The sequence below is a fragment of the Electrophorus electricus genome, chromosome 3 (assembly GCF_041902795.1).
Source record: "Electrophorus electricus isolate QZ-2024a chromosome 3, ASM4190279v1, whole genome shotgun sequence".
NCBI lineage: Eukaryota > Metazoa > Chordata > Actinopteri > Gymnotiformes > Gymnotidae > Electrophorus > Electrophorus electricus.
In genome coordinates, this window is record NC_137499.1 from 30,392,714 (window position 1) to 30,407,043 (window position 14,330).

The following is a 14,330-nucleotide window of genomic DNA, read 5'->3' on the forward strand; positions in this document are numbered from 1 at the left end:
CTGATGAATGTCGGGAATTCCTGTAAGGATATGGGTACTCCACTAGGAGTTATGAGCCTAAATAATACTGTCTCTTTCTGGGAATAACAAAGCACAGTTCATTAACCTCTAACCTCAGTGTGACCCCTGTGACCAGGATATTGCACTGGTAAGAGGATACCGACTGAGCGACTCCTCTGTGGTGCTCTTTGATGTCGTGTAACATGGTGTTGTGCACTCAGTGAGACATTTAGGCAAACGGTTATTGCAAACCCAGCGGTCGCTTCAGTTAGGTTCAGTTAGTCAGCTGCTGGAGACAATATGAATCAACCCCTCCTTTCTCAGATGTAATCAGTCAAACTGAGCTTGACTCCAACAACACAAATACAAATATTTCTCATAATGAGCAAAGGTCTGGTCACACAACAACATATGCAATATATTTCAAACAACTCAGCATATTAAAAAGAAAGCAACTGTAACTTTACTATATATCACATCACTTTCTCTACCAGTTAACAGTGCTGTAGCTGCATTCCATTTTAACCCAGCTCCAGGCTGGTCAGCTGAAATGAGCCTGCTCTTGTCACTGCAGCAGGCTGACAGTGCCTGCTCTTCTGTTCCCTATGGCATCCCTGAAGGTGAGTCAAGGATTGATGACCTCCCAGAACCAGTGTTTGTTATCTGACTTTGGCGAGGTCATAGGGCAAGCCACAGGGGTGTTGGGGAGAGTGAGACTCAGACTACAGACACTGGATACACCCACTATGCGGAGCCAAAGGGACGGCCCAGTGCCCAGTGCTCTTTATGGACCTGTCACAGCAGTGAGGGACTTTTAAGTGCCCAAAACAAAGCAAAACAGTCTTTGAAGTACCACTCCATACCAACTTGGGTACACAGGACTAGTTCTTTGATAGGCTCTAGTGCGACCTAGTTATCTACCATAATTAATGATGCTTGCATGCATTGACAAAAAGCACATAAAAGTCCCTTTGAATATGGGATTTCTACTCCTTATAAGTTACAATAAGCCTTTAATCATTAATCATCATTAATTTCTACAGGCCTGCAGGTAAATTTGCAGAAAGAGTTCAATCAAACCTTCCATTAACTGCAGTTTTTATAGATATTCTTAATTCAAAAAATATTCCAAAGAATGTTTTAACTCTGCCTGTTTGATTAAAACACTGGGGAGGACTAGCATAAGTCTATCTGTTTAACAACAGGTTCAGAAAATATAACATATTATGGGCTTCTGTGCCACAACAATGCAATCCAGTTGGGAGACTTTGGTCCTGCTGTGCATTTGCGAAGTTCACTCTTGGATGGCATACAAGCTCAAGTCCTAACCTGCATATGTGGAGCAGAACACTGAAACTGAATCTGGTGTAAAAACAAAACCAAAAAAAAGCTGACTAAAATAAGAAAAGCCACTGGCTGTATAAAAACTATACAATTATATGTCTATCCATGAAAAAAGGCACCGCCTTGAAAATGACAGTTTCTGACAGTAGCTGACTGTCTCATATCTAAGCAGTAAACACACAAAAAGTGCAGGTCATCATTTTCCTCTGGCTCTGGTCGAGCTGCAGAGAAAGAGATCATGCTCCATTCGTAATGAGCAGTGGAAACTGGCATATTAAAATATCATACGCCTCTTAAAACCAAAAGCTCCAGCAGCCCCAGACATACAAATTGCATCAAGAGTGTCTTCTTTGTACACTCAGGTTTATATGAAGGACTTTAACTAGACAGGGAATACCCCCAAAGGCGTAGCTGATCTGTACTATTTACACAAAGCGTTTGCTTCACAGCCATTGTTGCCTCACCACACTATCAGCCTGCTATTACTGAACACAGAGGCCCATCATGGCATCAGTCCAGCATGTCCTGCCTACTGTCAGCAAGTGCAGCAAGGCCAAATCCGCTGTTTTGTTTTCATCGGATGGCAAATTGTTATTTTCCATCCACTCTCCACAGTGAGCGGATCTCTCCGGTCATGGCTTTGTGCAACAATAACTTAAATGGTCGGCCACCTTCCTCTTTGATGACTGCAACCTGAACAGACGCTGTTTCTTGATTACAAGGAAGGAAGCAAAGCTTTTACGCTGCTGGGGGGTGGGAGGGCTGAAGCTTTGCATCTGCGGCAGTGGTGTTTAAAGGCCGGAGAGCTGGCAGTGGCCTTGTTTGAAGAGTACCAGTGGAAAAGCCCAGGGCCTGATCTGAGGTGGCAAATTCCATGAGGTTCACAGCTCCACGCTGGTCGCTCCATGGTCCCACCCTGGGAGACACCGTGTTTGGTTAAGGAAATGGGACGACGGGGCCCTGTGCTTCTTATCTGCAGAGTAAATGAGGATGGCGACAGCTTTGCACGCTGGGGTTTCCATACATTATCTTACAGCATGGAAGGGCCAGCACACACAGAAATAAAATGTTTGAAAAAAAGAAAAAACAAAGGTAGTCATGATGCCCTGTTGTATTTACATAGCAACCTGGTGTTTTAACACAAGGCAAATATTGCAAAGGATCTAAGTATCTAACCTTCACAAAACTGCAGCACAGGCAGCACAGAGCCAAAGTCAAGAAGAAATGAAATATCCACAGTAGTTTATATTTAACAGCTGCAATCTCACTCCTGTCTAAAACTTCAGTGACTACGTAAACACACTTATTAAACACTTTACACTATGATTTCTGAGCCTGAACTTATAAGCAGTATTTAGCACATATGGTCAGCTAAAGAGAGAGAGAAAGCCTGCCTGTCAGGAGCGCAATAAACTGATAACCCAGGTAACATCTGGGTGCTGCCAATACATCTGCTGCTAAAATGAAAAACATACAAACACTACAAGATTTGCAGGCAGGAAACCATAACCTCTATACAACACATTTGTACAGTGGAATTTGTATTAGTACATTACAGTAATAACCTGAGTCCTTAATAAGGCAGGCTTTCACTGAAGCTGGAGCTCAAAACATACAAAATATAAAGAAGATGTAATGAGCATCACAAAGAACCTGCTATAGAGAACCACACATAACATAAGATTATCCTCAAACTTTAATACACTAGAATCTGTTACTGTTTAAATTTTGTCCCCAAATTTATTGCGCACATTTATCACTTGTATTTGCAGTGTACACCAACTCTGCCTATTTAGTCAGTCACATGGGAGCAAGCTCAAGTGGTAAATGTCTTTGAACACTGGTAATTTTCTGGTAAATGCATTTGAAAACAACATAAACAGTGCTTGGCAATGAAATGTCAGACTACTGACACTAATGAATTTTTGTTTACTTCCTGTTAGTAAAGCAAGCATTAGGAAGGCAGAGCAGTTCCACTGTCAGTGTGTTAACAAGTGCCCATGCAAACATTCAGGACAAGCTTGTCCTGTCTCTCCCAATATGGCATGGTTTCCTGTCAGCCAGGCAGACCCTGCTGATGGAGGCATGGGGACGACATTCACTCATGCTCTGTCAGGCAGAGACAAGTTCATCTCAGTTCACCTCCCGTTGCTTTGGTGGACCTCTTTGTTTACAGGGTGGTTTTCCTCCCAGGAGGAAGGCACCTCTCTTTGTGTGTCACTTTTCCGGTTTGCTCTGTCACCTCCCAGTGGTAAGAGGGAGGCTGAAGTGGCGGTGGGGGGAGGGGAGGGTTGATGTAGCCGAACTGACAAACGGAAGACCTATTAGAGGTGGAATTTAGAGATGCGAGTGTGACCCCTGGGCTGCTTAGTCTATCCTGGCCATGACATGGAAGAGCGAGGCGAGGCGGCGGTCTGTTGACACGGCATCGTTAAGAACGCTGAAGTTTCCAGTGACAAAGCTGAGACTTGAGCTGGGCCTCCTTTTACACTTCCTTTCCCAAGACCATTGTTCAAAACAGAGTGAAGCTCTGCTATTGTGTCCCTCCACCAGTGGAACTCTAGTGGGCCTCCATGCTGGATGAGAGATATCCTGGGGAACTCACTCAGCAAACACTACTAGCAACTCCCCTTCCTTGTCCCATTACACACATGCTCCATATTCTTGTTTTCTTTCTTTTTGTAGCCTCTTCTAACTGTAGCAACTTTTTGTAGCCACTTTTGCTATATTTGGAATACATGTGATTTAGCTATGTAACAAAGATGAACAGAATCACAGATTTCGTTAACCAACACTGAACTTTTCATTAAAAAAAAGACTACAAAATTTATTAAAAGGCATAATTCTCGGATCATCCCAGATTTCTATGAGCTTTTTGTATCAGATGATCAGCTATCAGTGATCAACCAAATGACTTTAGTTTCACAGAAACAAGCAAATGAATTCCAACACAGACCTGTTTTGGGTAGACTTGGTCTGACACAAGAAAATATTTTGTGTTCTTTTATTCTCATGTGTTCCTTCAAACAGTGATAATAAATATAAAATTAAGGAGGAAATTAAAAAAAAATTAAAGGAAAAACAAAATAAATAAATACAAAATATCAAATATAAGGGAAAAAATGTAGGGCTCAACATACTGGTTTAGGCAACCCCAGTGTCTCACAGTATTCCACTGTTTAAACAGTGCTCAATCAGGAGGGTAGCTAGGGAAAGTCAGGTGTGGTGTGGTATGACCCAGTGCGGCTCCCTTTGAAATATTTGGCTTTGTTTTGGCTTTCATGAAGGTGCAGCCTCACGGTGCCGGTTAGACTGCAGGCTTTAGGTGCCCAATCACTGGCTCGCCCTTCCTCCTTCACACATGATCCCTTACCAGGTCTGCTCCTTACATTTCAGCACTAGGCCGAAAGTGGTGAGCTCAAGGTCCCACTGGTGGGGGAAAAGAAAAAACCAGGAGCATCAAAATTTCAACAGCTTTTAAGAGTCAGCCTGGAGTTGACCCATCCTCTTCCTATTCTCAAAAAATAACAAGAATCACCTGTCAAAAAGCAAAATAAAAATAAAACAGGACTATAATACATTTCAAGGTAGATGTTGAATCAAAGTAGGTAATGAGCTATTACAAGCAAATCTGTAGAGAAAGACAAAAGCTCTTGAGCAGCCCATCACAGTTTTGGTGAAGCTTGCCAGCGAACACAGGCCTTTCACACACATCAGCCTCTCTATGCTGGAATGCATCCAGCATGATGGGGCCTCTTCTCTGTCATGGTCTAAGGCTTTCTTCACGTCACCCTTCCACATAAGAAGCCTGATAACCTGAACACCACTGAAACCTGGCCTGCATTATCCGTGTAATCTGCCAGACCCATCATCCCTGGCTGCAAAACATCACATGCAAACGCACCTAAGAATGTCAGCACATGGACGGTATGCAAAGAATCAGCAAATCTCAGCATCAGACAGATTTCCCTGTACTTTGTTGGGCGGGTGGGGGAGAGAGACAGAACTGGAACTGAGGCTAAAGGCAGATTTAAACCACAGTTCTATTCCAAGCCTGAGTCAGGCCAACCGGACTGAGGAGTGCAAGGCACTGGTGCCAGCTCTGGGTTCAGCTGGGCAGCGTGTAAATAAATGAGCAGCACAGAAGGGCCTGGATGAGAGTGTGGTCACACATGCAGGCTGCCAGGCGGCCAACAAAAACACACTACAAAGTCCTACCCTTAAACACACACACATTCAACAGAAGCCTCTGGCAGCGCATCTGCCAACTATTATAAGATCTGAAAAACAGGAATTGTAGAGTCCTGGCCTGGAGGCGTGCAAAGTGGGTTGAACAGGTGACTGTAGTCCACAGTGAAACCACAGCGGGTCAAAGGCTGAACCCTATAAAGGGTCCAAAAGGATTTAAAAACACCCACCCTGTCTCACATGGCAGGGTGATCCATTCTCTGAAGTATAAAGAGGAGAAAACACCCTTCCACCCCAGAAGACACTAAAGAAATCCTGAAGGATTAAGGCTCAGTTCACCCATAGTACAGGAAACTGGGCTGGAGGTGGGGGTGTATGAAGCATCAGCTCAAAGAGCTGAGGTGGCATTTGTCTCATTGGTCATTGTCTGATGGGGGCACACGAAGGACAGATCAAGGTGGAGGCTGAGCTAAGGATTAGTTCAGACACTGAAGTCTCCAACTCGGGACACAACCGAGAGCAGAACAGGCCCAGTCAAAGAAATTTTAACACACTACACCAAACAAAGAGGGGGAAAAAAAAGAAAAAGGCATTTCAAAGACAGAACCACTGAAAAGCAATGCAGTGGGTTATTCTCACAAATAGAACAAACGTCATTTTGTTGTCTGAGACCACACAAAGACCAGCCCATCCCTATGATTTTAAAGAGCATATGAGAGATGGGCCTTGAAGTACCCTTTCATTCAAAATCTCATGTGTAATATTTAATATATGAAGTAGAGGTAACATAAATAACAATGTTGAGGTTGGAAGGCAAATAGAGGACATACCAGTTAATTTACTGAGCTAAATTAAAAAAATAAATACAAACAAATGTCAAAAGTTTACAAATCATAAAAACACTGTCAAAAACCACAGCTTTAGAATGAGTGGGTCTGACTGCCTGTGTTTGCCAAAGCCTGGGTCTGTGGCCTCTGGAAGTCTATGCATACATTCTTTTTTTTCTCTTTTTAATGTCTTTAAGAGACAGATCTGAGTTTCCCTTTAAAGTCATAGGAAAAATTAACTCCAGGGTTGGGGGGTGTTACATAAGTAGATGTGTGTGTGTGTGTGTGTGTGTGTGTGTATGTGTGTGTTGGCAGCAAGATGCGATTCACAGGCCTCGGCCGCCTGCGTCTGGAGTCCCTCCGTCAGAGATCTAGTAGCGTTGCGGCCGTGACTGCACCGCGGCCCAGGGAGGAATGCGCAGACGCCTGCAGCTTTCATCTCTATGCCAGCTGATGGAGGCCACCAGGGATGCGACCTGCCCGTATACAGACAGCTAAAGCACCAAGCAGCTTTGCATTTAGGAGTCTCAGTTAAGTCTGCAAAGGGAAATTGACTGAGAACCTATATTTGGTAACTAGTATAAAAAGACAAATAACAGAATGAGAGGGAGATTTTGGAGACTGTGTGAAATGAAATATGAATCAGATTATTTGAGGAGAAAATCTTAAATTACACATGTGCAAGCAACAAGAACCACAACCATAAACTGATAACTAAAGCATGAGTAGGTTATGTTGGAAAGCAAACAGAGTCTGTAGTGTTTAGCCTGTAAAGTCACTTGAGAAATAATGGGTTCTCCTTGTAAACTGGTTAAACACATTTTTGTCTATCAATGAGCAAACCACTAAATCATAATTACTGCTAGCTATGCCAGTCTTAATAAATCACATAATTTAGGCCTATATAATATAAAAATAAATGACCATGAAGAAATTCATGGACTTATGAATTGGTACAATAGAATGCATCTCGAAAACAAACTACACAAACATATCACAAACCCAGTAACCAAATATCTATTTTTCTATTTTAATGTTCCTAAAGAGGATCACGGTCAAATACAACTAAACAAAATTTCTATGAAAAATACTGCGAAAAGGTTCTGTTAATGAGAACCGAATTTTTATTGAACACTGATATCTGTCAGTGATAAACTACCACTTAGCTCACCGACCAAAAGCTGGACTAGTTACCTGTCCTCTGAAGAAACACTTTTGGATAAGGCCAAAGAAAATTAGAAAAAGAACAATGGGTAATTTCCTTTGGCTACATCCTATTATGTCTCAAAAGGGACACATCTGTTCTAACCATAGTGCTTTCCATGAAAAAAGAGAGTTGGTGGCATCCACACACTGAAGAGAGAGAGAGATAAAAATAGCCCAGTAGATGGTATAGCACCAGAAGCTGAGTGCTTTTAGGCAAGTCAAACTCCACACTCCAGTACAAACCATACTGGGACAACATGCTCATAAAAGAATCTCTGAGAGATGAACATTGGGAACTATTTTCATGAAAATTCAACAGGCTTGATACATATATTTTTTTGTTTGTTCACCATCTTATCTGTAAAAGTTGCCTTGCTTTGTGACAGAAAGGTATTGAGCTGCCAGGCTTGTCTAGGACATGGTATTTGGGCGAATGCCTGATCTGGAGGTCAATCTCAGTCTCTTAATCTTGATTTTCCTTAGCCCTGATCTTTGCCCTGGGCTCTCTCTCAGAGGCAGCATGTAGATGCGTAATCACATAAAGGCAATAGAAGCACCCAAGATAATCCTGAAGGACAAAAGAGTGCCAGTGCCTGCTTTGACCTGACATGGTCATTGGCTCTAGGGTACAGGGCAACAGAATTCTGAGGACAACATGTCATATTTCACTGAATGATTAAACTGAATAAAATCTAGATTTAAACCACAAATACTCCTGATCTGAAGTTTAGCACCTAAAAAGAAAAACAGGAGTCACGCTAATCAGTTAAAAATGGTGCACTTGCTTCAGTGTCCAGAAAAAGCACATTTTCAAAGTGCACATCTGTTTAATTCCAAGTGGTTTGATCAGTTTGTTTAGACAAACAAGCACACAGCTGTGGCTGTAAAGCAACACCTGCTAAGGTCCCTTGCTTTCTGCACACAATTTCTCCCTATAAAAGAATGCAGAAAAAAGTAAAGAGCACTTTCCAGCCTGACCACTGACCTTGGCACAGGGAATATAAATTATCTGCGTGGCCAAATCATACACAAGCTAAGAACCATGGCTACATCTTTGTGCATGAAGCTTACATGTTCTGTTTTAAACTACACAGGCAAACTCTTTACACAGTGTTCATGAGCTCTCAGTAGGCTAACATTGTCTTTGATATCTCTGAGAACTCAATGTCTGCACTCCTAACGAGTTCTGTTGCCACTGATCTATGACTAAAGTGATCCATAATTTATTTCATCACCTGAATGCATACACATCAAAAATCTCCACCCATAAAAAGCCTCAATGGGGCAATGAGAGGATAATGGTTTTGGTGGCTATCTGTCATGAGGAGAAAGGAGATGACAGTGCAGTACTGAACCAGCTGGATACTGCTGACAGCGCCTAATTCACACTGAGCCTTCAGAATGCTAAACTGTGCCCTTCATCTCAATGTGTCACTCCAATCTGGGTGATGGTAACTGATGGGAACGAGTGCCAGCAAACCATACTGAGTCAGCCACTAAAAAGGCTAGACTGAATTGTGGTCTAATGAATGGCTGATTATGCAGGTGAATGCTAGTAGGTTCGTATCAAGGTCTTCTGAACTGCACTTGCCATGAAGCGTAAGAACAGGAGTTTTGGTCAGTTGAGCCCTGCAGCTGATAATGCATGAGGAAAACCACAGAGCACTGAATTCAGATGGTCACACAGCACCTGATGTCTTCCAGCCTTCAGGGATCCAACACCACTCCTGACGCAATGGTACTAGTAAGAACCCAGCTACAGCCAAAGTAATTTAATCAATCTTAACAAAAGGACACAGGAATGGACATGGACACAGACACACAGTCGAACAAACTGTTCCCAGGATGAAAGGAAACTCACACCCTATCCTTTGTTCAGAATATTTTTCCTCCCATCTAAAAGTTTGGCCTCCAAAGTTCCCTCCCATAGCTTCTTCTGCGTGAGCACATGCTCCACCCATGTGACCCACATCCATCCGAGGCTCTTGTGTGTATAGCACCTTAATGGAAAAAAGGTGAACATTAGCCTGTGGAGATAGAAACAGGAGTAGCCTCTGTCCCTCATTCCTTTTCTTTTCATGACTCGTCTTCTTCCTTCTCTCACCAGTCAGGTTCTCATCACATCATCTCCATATGAAAAGCATGGTGCTCTTGTTCTCATAGGTCTGCTCAGCCTCCAGGACAGAACGTCTTATCCCCAGTCACTCCTTTCCTTTTTATTTGTATTTTTTGAAGTTTACCGCCTGTCCCCACACTGTTCATTCCCTAACTGGCACAAACACAGATATGTGCAATACCTGCTGAATACATTCAAACTCCATGAGCTAACAGAGTTAACCCCAAGGGGAACACATTCTCATATGGTGACATCATCCCTCCTATTCTTTTTGCCTCATTCACATACACAGTGTTATGTTGCGCCTAGCACAATGGCTGGCACGCTCAGAGCGGGAAGGAAAATAGCTGTGAAACACTATTAAGCCCCATGCAGCTGTGACTCATAAGTCACACTGTGCAGCATTCTGAGGCCCTGTCAACCCATTTTCACACTCCGTGTGCCATTCAGCCCTGCTTTGGTATTCCCTCACTGTGGACGGTGCCCAGCCCCTCTCCTGGGTGCTGGACCTCCACGGCCTCGGAGCCATGGGCCTTGGCCATTAATTGGTGCGCAGCAAGAGGAGTTGGGGTGATGCTCTTGGGTCTTGGTGAACACTGCACGGTTTTAAATAATAACTTTCCACTACCGGACACAGTCAAAACTGAAGCCTGAATAGACAAGCTGCATGCTAATTGAGCCCGCAGGCTAAGCCTTGAAGGCAACTGACTGTAGAAAATATGGCGTTCTCCAGCCATACCATGAAACTCCATCATGAACACAGAGCTTTAGTCATCTGATTCAATGCACTGAATACTTATTCAATACTTATACAAAGGGCAATTTCAAAAAGACCACGGCTCTGAAATCTTATCTTTCTATTGTAAGCTAAAGGCTGAACGGACTCTTCTCGTGCATTGAAATAGGAGCAGGAAGGTGGCAGATAAGCTATCCACAAATGAAAACAAGCCAGGAGAGATCAAAACAGGAGACAGAACAAAACAGGAGACAGAACGTGTGATTTAGGCCTGCAGCCAATTCACAAACAGCTACACAGCCTAACTCTCCTGCCTTCATTCAGATAAGGACTCCATCATTTCTTTCGTCTTTGAGGACACAAGCCTTGAGGAGTTGCAGAAAAACTGGCACCAGCTGTCAATTTGAAGAGAGGCTGTAACATGAAAGATAACTGGAAGAAATGACAGTTCAAACTGAGTTCAGCCATTCTGCTCTCAAACCACTGCGAGCAAAGCATGGCAATCTTTACCAAGGTTTTTAGGGTAGTTTCCTTCAATAAATCTCTGAACAGTTTTGCCAAAGTGGCCTGGTTAATCCTTCAACAGGGTCAAACATTCATCATTCTGACAGGAGCAAAAAGGTGAAAAAAAAAAAAATATATATATATATATATATATATATATAATAAAAAAAAAACATTAACATTTTAACACTATTCTACTAAATATGTATTCTTTATCAGCCAAATCCATAGCTTTCTTAAATCCTTACTTTTAAAATAATAAATAACCTATTTTGTGCTTAAATATTATATAACATTTTCAGTAGAGACCTCTTTCAGAGACTTGTCTGTTTGGCAAGACAACCTCAGTCACATGCCTATTTAGCAAGTCAATTAAATATTTAGCACTGTAACAGCAGAATTGACATGTAAATAATGACAGATGCTCTACACAGACAGAATGTAGACAAAAAGATTTTAACACTTTGCCTTCAATATACTTCCCAAATAAAATATTTTTTATTAACCACCCTTATTGCTTCTAGTCATGAAGGCTGTTGGAGTATCTCCCTGTAAACCTTTTGTGTAGTTAAAGTACAAAATAATGAACACAGGTTCAATAGCTTTTCCTCCTAAGAATTAAATGTTTTACAGCTGAAATTTAGTGCATGAGCATCACATTGGAAGAAACCACTACCAAGTATATGAGATATATCAGAGAGTAAAGTAAGTTCAGTAAACAAGGACTTAACGAGGTCAAGCTTCACAGTAATTAAAATAAATCTACAGTAATTAAAGTCTCCTTTCCAATGTGAAAAGTTTATGTCTTTACAGGGTTGCTGTAAGCTCTATGGAAAACTAAGCAAAGACAAAGTCATTTCTGTAACCAACTTGATTAACCAATTCCTGCGCTGTACTAAAGGCACTCAATGTTAATCCTGCAACCTTTGACACTGACTGCTGTTTATAGGCAGGATCTTGACTTGTTTGAGGGTACAGGGTGGTGAGACAGTACACACTATGAAAGAAAACAGAGAGAAAGAGAGGGAATGAACAGTGCTTGAATTAAAGCTTTGAGGACTGATAGCTACAGCTCTCTGGAGATTTCAATTGCAGGCATTTTATTATCATTGGAGAGTCACATTTTAACAGAGCACTCATGAATAATTTATAACACTAATATAGGTGAAATGAATGGTGGCCTATGTTATAGTCTGTAACAGCTGTTCCAGCTGCATCAGAGGGTCAACACACCCTACCCATCACCATGATCTTTAATGGTGCCTTCCAAGAAGACGGCTCTACAATGGACTAACAAATGGGACTCTGATGGGATGACAGCCTAGCAGAGGTCACTTATGACACTCAGTGGCATGCATTCATGGAAAAAGACAGATGGTTATGTTACATGTTATAAAAGAGGATCACTAATTTCTTTGCCGTGGTGTATGTGTGTAAGAGTAGAATGTGTGTGCATGCACTAGGAATGGGAGTCAGGCCCAGTTCCCAAAGCAGTATTGGTCCACTTGGGCAACAAACTGTGAAATATAGGAAGTGTACAATGAACTAATTCAGATTCTTCTGGTTAAATGAAACTACTTCACAGTATGTGTAAACACTGATGGCTTTGGGGTGGATGCCGAACAGAAAGATACTTCATTTTCGAGACAGTAAGGAAGTTCAACTTCAGTTATTAAAGCTGTCATAATAAGCAGTCCATACATCTTCTCTACCACCATAAAATAGTTCAAACATCTCAGTCACTTGAATGTCCTGTAATTCCACTTTAACAGGAATAATTCATATATTGAAAAATGATGGGATTTACAGAATCCCATGTCTGGAAGCTGTAATAAAAGTTGGAGTTACAGAAACTTACCACCGATCTAAGCCACACTATACCAAAGCGAACTCCTTTAAAAGAAATTTCCACAAAATCCACACTTGGGTCTTACTCACCATCTGTTATAGTGATTGTAGTAAAAAAAAAGAGGTCAGGTCAAACCATGTCAATAAAACAAACAAGTCAAGCACATCTATCCTGGACTGCTGCAATACCATAACACGATACCTCTCAAAGGTCTTTAGTAGGGGTGGATAACAACTCAGCAGTAGTACAGAGGTTATACAATAAATGATAACCACTTGCACACATGTAGGGCTCATGTCAGAACACTTTTTATTTTTCCCAATTCTCTTTCATCTGTCTGAGCGCCATCTGGGTCTTTATGATTTAGAGGTGGATGAGGGGGCTGTGGAGTGGGGTTGAAGGTAGACCTGAGATAGCAGATGTCAAAGGCAGTGGGAGGAGTTGGTGTTATGGAGGCACACAGACTGGGTTGTTTACTGCACTGTGGCCTGCGACAATACACAAGCTTAATGACCACATGCAAAGCCCATAAGGTGATGAATTAGGGAGGGTAGAGGCTGGAACAAAGAGCAAGGCGTAATCCAGCAGGCCCTGGCACATGATCTGGTAGGCCCTTTAGGGACTAGGACAAAGCTCTGGTCTGCAGTAAGATGTACGTTGGGTAGACTAGTCAGCTGGCCAACTATAGCCCTGTATTAACTATGATAGAGTTTATAAGCAATGGCCGACAAGGGCCACATTAAAGAGCAATTACTCAGCTTGCTCTCCATTCACACAAAAGCCCTGTCCTTGGGTCTAAGGTCAAAAAACAATGGACAAATTATAGTAAGGCTCACCCTGTGACCCCATCCCTCCTTGAAGTCGGCATGCTATCTATCCTGTGTTTACAGACGCTTGGGTCTGGAATAGCAGAGGTGGTGCTGGGTTATCACACTGGTCTTTGGCTATGGTTAGAAAACAAAATGAGACACTTGGCGCATCAAGCTCAAATAGCACACTTACTGTCCTCACAAACACAACTCTGACAGATTCCCCTAAAGATTCCAGAAGGCCTTGTTAAAAGGTGAAGGGAGCAGGGAAGCTCTCCAAAAGGCACAATAATGGCATCTTTTCAAGGTAAAAGTCAACACAGGTGTTTCATTTTTTTTTCTAAGCATAAGAAATATTAATATCATTAACTAGTTATTGCATGTAGTCAAAAATACAAATCAACTTATGTATGTCAGAGACGAAGAACATTGTTAAAGTTCAAATCCCCCCCCCCACACACACACAAAAAGCAGGACAACTCTCTTCCAGCAGTGAGGCAGACGAAACACTCATAGGCCATTCACTACCACACTCTGGCACATACTGTCCTTCTGATCACATCACAGGCAGTATTCAAGCTCGAGTCAAGTGCAGTGGTAATGGAGTACAGCTTGTTCTCTATGTACCAGCATGAGAAGACAAAGGAGCTCAGAGCAGAGTCTGTAGATGTTATCAGAGCTTCTTTGCTGGCAAGGTGATTCAAAGTACAACCAAGGCAGCTCTTGTAGAACATGCACCGGGACGAAAGAT

The 14,330-nt window shown here is 42.2% G+C and overlaps 1 protein-coding gene across 14 annotated transcripts in view; it reads right to left on the minus strand.

Moving 5' to 3' along the window:
- Nucleotides 1–14,330, minus strand: part of caskin2b (CASK interacting protein 2b) — a 41,587-nt gene that overhangs the window by 22,743 nt on the left and 4,514 nt on the right. The window lies entirely within an intron of this gene.